The sequence below is a fragment of the Hipposideros armiger genome, unplaced genomic scaffold (genome assembly GCF_001890085.2).
Source record: "Hipposideros armiger isolate ML-2016 unplaced genomic scaffold, ASM189008v1 scaffold_680, whole genome shotgun sequence".
Taxonomy (NCBI): domain Eukaryota; kingdom Metazoa; phylum Chordata; class Mammalia; order Chiroptera; family Hipposideridae; genus Hipposideros; species Hipposideros armiger.
In genome coordinates, this window is record NW_017732030.1 from 362,294 (window position 1) to 369,663 (window position 7,370).

General features: G+C 36.2%; 1 pseudogene; it reads left to right on the forward strand.

Annotated features, from left to right (window-relative positions):
• Positions 1–1,089: 1,089 nt before the first annotated feature.
• The window catches only part of LOC109372951 (ubiquitin-conjugating enzyme E2 variant 1 pseudogene), a 10,891-nt pseudogene continuing 4,610 nt past the window's right edge, over positions 1,090–7,370 (forward strand).

The window sequence follows — 7,370 nt, forward strand, 5'->3', positions numbered from 1 at the left end:
TTCCAGCTCTGAAATAACTCTGATTTAATAACTTTACCACTTTTTAATTCTTGTGACATCTCCAGACATACTCGTATATGGCATAAGTAAAAACATATGTACTCTTTTTTTATTCCACTTTTTAAGTAACATCTTTGTGAGGTATTTAATGTTCATATAGGAAAGAGACTGAATAACTTTAAAATATTCTTACAAGTTACTACTAGCATGCAAAAATATTCAGGAGTGTAATAAAAAGTCTTTTAAAATCTGTAGGCTCAGATATGAATAGCAACAATCCAGCTGCTGATTAAATCAAAGATAGTGATATACTTATCCATTTCTTCAGTATATCAAGTAATGTTTATTGTTGAGTGTCTGCTGTTAGCCCCTGTGTTAGTTATTGGTGACACCAGAATACATGAGACACATGGTCCATGCCCACTGTGGAGAGATAAACATTGTGTAACTATTACACATGTGATTAGGATCACAATGGCATACAGAGAGCTACAAGAATGCATCAAGGGGACTTAACCTATTCTGTGCAGGAAAGGCTTATAGGATGAAGTAAGAGTTAAAGTGAAACCTGATAAGTGTATGCGTGGGGGGCAGAGTGAATAGCATGTTGGAAGGAACTGATGTGGAAAGAGTGTGGAGTGTACCAGGAACAGAAAGATGACCAAAGAGGCTGGAACCGGTGAGTGGAGGGGAAAGTGGCACAAGAGGAGGGCCATGAAAGAGGGTTTAGAATTTATTCTAAACAGAATTCATTCTAAAATACCCAAGAATCAGAGTTTAGAATTTATTTTAAGAGCACTGAATATTTTAAGCAGGTTGCTGAAGTGATCAGATTTATTTATTTTGAAGTCCCCACAGTACTCAGAGTTCAGAGATGCCCGAGTGGGTACAGGGAAAACAGGCTATCACAGAAGTCAGGGGAAATGATGGACTGAAGAGGTGTGAGCAGAGATGGAGAAAGGTGAAAAGATTCAAGATACCCATCTGAAGAGACTCAGCAGGGCCTGATTGATGGGCTGCCGGAGGCTGAGCGGTGGGAAGCTGGGGGAAACGGATGAGTCAGGGTTTCTGACCTGAGTAACCGGGTGGATGGCCATACCATTGCCTGAGATAAGGAACCCTGGAGGAGGAGCAGCCTCAGCAGGAAGCGAGCTGAGTCTGGGTCACAGTGAGTGTGAAACACCGGTGAGTCAAACAAGTGGAGCTCTTAATTAAAATGAGTCTGGAACTCAAAAGAGAGACATGGACTAAAGAGACAGAGTTGTCAGCATATAGATGGCAGCGGAAGTCACCAGGGGTGGAAGAAATGATCTACTACATGTCAGGGGCCTGTAGGGCAATAGATTCACTGTGCTCAGGTGACTCACAATACAACATGCAACCACGTCTGCCCGGGGCCTGAATTTTAGTTCAACTGCCATGAAAACTACCCTGTAAATTTTTGGTATTGAGCATAGTAGGTATACCCTTCTCTGTTCTACTCTCTGAATTCCCAGTTCAACCTAAAACTAGAAATTCACCTAAAAGTAAACTCGTCTATACTTTAAGAAAGGGGGCTTCAACAGAGAATACCTCTTAAGCCACTAAGAGATTCCACTTAAATCTTAAAAATAAAATACACAAGCTGGAATATATTTACATTAACATCACACCTTTTAAATATCATTTAAATAACATGAAAATCCAGGGAGCAAATTGCAGATTCTGTGCTTGGTCATTCTCATGGTGATGTGAACTTTACAGTTTACAGGGCTATGATCACAAAGCCCAAGGTCTGTTAGGCCTATGCCACATGTAAATAAGTCCACAGTCTAAGGGGTTCTTGGGACATGGTCTGCTTTTAAAATGTACTTTGTAGCTTAAAAGAGCACGGCACCCAACTGCTAAGCCTTCTGTTTGAAAGTTCACTGATATCAGAAATAATTACCAATAAACCTAATGGAGATTGACATTTCTGAGACTTGACCCTTTCTAATTATCCTTTTTCCTTCCTCCCTTCCTTTTTCTTTCTTATCCCACTTCTTCCCTCTATTCATTCCTTTAATCTTCCCTCCCTCCTTTCCTTTCCTCTCTTTCCTTCTTTCCATAAACAAATTTCTGCCTCAAAGCCTTTATGGAATGAGACAAGGCATGCATAGAACATGTCCACACCACATACAACAAGGTTTATGGCAACTCTGTGTGATGCACTTGGACAGAATCACAGCAGTGATACCAGAAATGGAAGAGACCTCATAGATCGTCTTACCCAATTCACCCATTCTACAAACCAAGAAAGAGAAACTTTCTTGATGTGCTTGATAATCATCTTAAAGTTTATTTGGCCACCATGTTAGACTTCACACAATAATGGCAGACACCCTTCTATATTATTTTATTAAGGCAGTAAGGCCTAGAACTGCACTAACCAATACAGTTAGCCACCAGGCACATGTCCCAGTTGAGCCCTTGAAACATGCCAAGTCTTAACTGAGATGTGCTATAAAATGCATAACAGATTTTGAAGAAAGTTTAAAAAAGAATGTAAAGTATCTCATTAATAATGTTTATATTGATTACATGATGAAATGATAATGTTTGGATATACTGAGTTAAATAAATATATAAAGTTCATTTCACCTTGTTTCTGTTTACTTTTTTAATGTGGCTACTGGAACATTTTGTATTAATACATGGCTCACATTTGCTATTCATGTTATAGTTATATTGAACAGAGTTGTTCCAGTATAATATGCCTATCTCATACAAGGTTGTTTGTTGGTTGGCTAACATTTCAGGCCGTTATAATTTAAGTTCTTAAGCTCATCCAACATTGATAGATAAAAACATTCATTCACATAAAACACAAAACAAAAAGTGGAGTGTGTGTCCTAGAGAGCCCATGCTGAAAATGTACTGGTCACAGTTCAATAAGGCCAGGAATTTAATGATTTTTCCAAGGTCTCACAGCTTATTAGCACAGAGATGATACTAGGACCCAGGACTATTTGCTTACTGACCTATTATCATAAGACAGTTCAATGAACAAAATTGTGAAATGGTTTTCAATGGCTGCAAAAGGAATTTCAGTTGAATTCAGCAAATATTTGAATGCCTTATAAGTGCGTGACATTGTGCTAGAAAGTAGTTAATCACTACTTAGGTTAAGTTATAACCTTAATGTCCAAGAAACTGCCATTCAGTTCTAAATAAAAAACAAAATTATTTTCATCATGTTTTTCTCATATTTATAACTTAAATATGGCTACATCTGTGTGGGGATGTTTTCTTAATTTTCAAATTCTAAACTGAATATTTGATCAACATAGAAAAAGGTGTTAAAAATTCCCTAAAATGCAAATATATGTTACTAAAAAACATTAATTTTGACTTTAAGGAATATACACTAAAGCCATTATCAAATTTTTACCCAAAATAGTCATTTCTTTTAGATACAATTTAGTTAAAACTTGAAACTTAAATGTACTATTATATTCTTTTCTAAAGAGCAAGATTTTAACATCTATTGAGATCATTATATGGTTACATGGCTTATGAAGGCTCATCTGTTACTAAATAGTAAATTTTAGGGTTTTTTATATATAGGCAACTCTTGTAAATATCCTTGATGAATTTAGAGTAATTGCACTTTATCCAGAGTAATTCTTAGTTGTGAGTGTATTAAAGGAATTGCTTTATGTGCTTTAAACCTCTGGACACTTGCTTAATTACCTTTTTCTATTAACATCTTCGCTTTATCTGTGTCATTTAAGTCATCAACAAGCAAACCTTACCTTGCAACCTTGAAATAAATTCTGCTTTGCTATGGTCTTCTTCCAGTTTAGTAATGGGTTCAATTTTTAAATATTTTTAGCTAAATATTTGCATCTATATTCATAAGTTTTGGCGAGCTACATTTTTAAATCAGGTTTTGGTATTCAAATCATGCTAACTTCACAAATTAGGAGTTTTCTCATAACTTTTTAAATTAATCCATCTAATTTAAATACAGGAATTATTCATTCTTTGTAGGTTAGAAAGAAGTCAGTAGTAAAACTTACTCAGGGCTGGTGCCTTTTTTTAAATAGTATTTCTTCAAGAATTTTTTTTCTATTTCTACTATATTTATTAGCCTTTTTCTGTTTTATTCCTTTTCTTGGGTCACTTTTGTTCATTTATATTTTGCCAGAGATAGTTTTCTCCAGATTTTTTTATTGCCACTGAATTACAGATAATATTCTTTTAAAAGGTTTTCTTTTGATATCTTTCATATCTATGTTCATATTCCCTTTCTCAATCCTAAATATTTTCTTTTAATTTTTTTCCCTTTTCCTTAATCAGGATTACTTTGTTTTCCAAGAACCTAGCTTTTTATTTTATTTACTTTTTTTATTAACTTTTAAAAATCTGTTTCACAATTTCAAATTTTATCTTCATTAAATCTCTGTTCCTACTCACTTTTGGTTTGTTTTGTTGCTCTCATTTTTAGTCTCGTCATTAATTTGAATTTTGATATCATACCATTTCAGTGTTGCTTTTTAAACAATAAGTAAATGTTTTAAATACCTAGGTGGTGGATGTAAAAAGAGGATAAATGCTTTTTTCCTTTGTACTCTTCCATGTCATACTCTTCCATATATTCTTGCTAAGATATAATCTTGCTTCTAGAGTTTGACAGAAAAACAAAAGAATACGGTATATATGTTATTTGTGATTTATTATCTGAGGTCCCACAGAAATTGTGTTGTGTAGGGAAGGAAAAATCTTCATATCCTACCATCATTCAACAGTGACCTGAATGCTGTAAAACCTGTGTCCACTCAAACATCTCTTTCCCTCCTTACCCCATGAACACTAGCATTTATCCTCAAATCATGATGGGCAGGTCTCTGGCAAACACTGATGTTGGAAACACCCAGTGTAAATGTACAAAATAAAAATGAAATGCCAAGTGCTATTACTAATGTTGCAAAGCTGCAAAGTGGTGTTTCATGGATCACTAGAAAAGCCTTTTGACTAAAGAGAAAAGGCTCCTATATATATTACAGTAGGTGATTCAAGAGAGAATATCAGAATTTGGATATCAGAATATTTAGAGTCAACTTTGGTATGAAATTTTCAAATTTTTTTGCACAATTGGCCTTCATTGATCATTTCAAGTAAATCAAAAGTGAAATGAAAGATGTCAAATCAGGTTCTCATATTGTTTTTGTTCTTGTGCCTCAAAAACCAACACAATTCATTCTAAAAATTATGACATGGTTGTCATATAACATAAATTTTAAGATATATTTAAGCATAAATTTAAATATAATATGAATTTATTTTTACAACTGTAAGTTTTATTTTGTAAAATATATGATTGAAAGCTATTTCTTTAAATATTTACTATAAAATTTGTTTTCATTTTATATATACTGGGGGTGCCAAAAAATGTATATACATGACTTGTATTCCTCTTTTGTTACCAGTATATATTGAGGATTACAATTTTAATAGTTTTTTCCTCTCTTAAGATGTGTATACATTTTTGGCACCCTCTTTATTCAGTTTTAAGTAAACTTTTCTAGTACCAATTATCCCATTTAGCAACTGTCCCATAAAATTTAGCTACATTCCCAGAAACCATGTGAAAACTATGTCTCCTTCTTCATCCAATGGAGTAGAAGTAAAAAGGAATAAAGAGAGAAGGCATCTAGAAATAATTTAACTGCTTTCTAGTTCCTCCTAACTAGGCCTTCCTCATGTAGTTTTATTACTTGTTTTTAGTTGAGTTCTGAAGACAATAGGCAATAAACCCTGGATAGCAAATCAGGAGTGCAGATCCTGGAGCCAAGCTGTCTCAGTTCATATCATACCTTTGCTATTTACCAAATGCATAATGTTGGGCAAATTAACCAATCCCTCTACATCCCCATCTGTAAAATAGGGTGATAGTAATTGAACTTTACCCTTCATAGTGTTACAAGAATTGAGTTAAAATGTGTCAAGGTTTTTTTTTGGTTTTTTTTTTAGCTGAGCCACCCTGCCACCTTTTGGCAGCTCAGTGGCAGCTCAGCTTGGGCGGGGCATCGAACCGCTGCTGCTCAGAGCTAGCACTCTTGAGCGGGCTCTTAACCAACTGAGCCACTTGGCCAGCCCAAAAATGTGTCAAGTTCTTAGATTAGTGCCTGGTCTATAGTGATGCGTTCCCAATAAATTTAACTGTTATTTATATGCACATGTTCAAATGCCAAGTATAAAAGCATATGCATACCTTTAGGGTTGGCTGAGTGGTGCTTTGGTTAAGAGTTGGCTTGGGACACCAACTCTGAGCAGCAGGGCCCCGGTTCAAATCCCACATTACGGACAGTGACGCTGCGCCCTCTACAACTAAGATGGTGAACAACAGCTCGACCTGGAGCTGGGCTGCCATGAGTTGCCAGCGATGGCATAGGCTGCAGTGAAGCTGCAGTGGGCTGCCATAAGCTACCGTGAGCAGCTGGCAGCCGGCGTGAGCTGCCATGAGCCGCCGTGAGCGGCTGTCCAGTGGCCAGCGACAGATCTGCCTCACCAGAGAAGAGCGTAATGATCACAATACCAACATGTGCCAGTGAAGCAATGCCCTCCACAACTAGACTGAAGAAAAAAAGGACAGTAACTTGTCTCTTCCCCTTCCCTGATTCCCCAACGCTGTTCCCCTCCCCCAATTCCCCAATTAAAAAAAAATCTTTAAAAAAAAAAGCATATACCCTTAGCTGTATAGTTGGATTACTCATTCCTGATTGCTTTTGAGTGGTTTCACTGGACTACATAAGTTAGAGTTTATTATAATAGTTGTTAAGTGTTTCATCATAATTTTGTTACCTGCGGGAGACCAGCTCCCGCAGTCCAGGAGTTCCCTCAGGTGGAGGCGGAGTCGGCAAGGAAAGAACGCTGCGGAGACACATGAGCGCTTTCAAGAATTAATGTCTCACTTTATTTTTACAGCCTGTCCTTTTTATACTGGGCAGGTAACTATTTACGTCATGGAGCTGTTTTTCCCAAAGTTGTTTTTCCACATTTAAACCTTTACCCATTAGGAAATTGTTTTCTACATAGTTTCAATGTTCCTTCCTTCCCAGGGTCTATTTTCCTTAGAAGTTTGTTTTTCTCAGAGTTTTACTTCCTCACGATGTTTCTATTACAGGGTACAGCCTGATCGTTCTTCACTAATGACTAACTTATCCTAACTATGTTTATGTTTCAATTTCTTCGATAATGGCCAGAGCTGAGTTCCTGCCTCGGCACTTAAAGGATGTTTTACTCCTTAGCAACTGTTTCAAACACTACTGGCTAAACAGGATCTTAAGAATTATAAGGTGCATAACTTGTCTATCACTAAGAATCTATCATTTAAGAAACTAACAGTA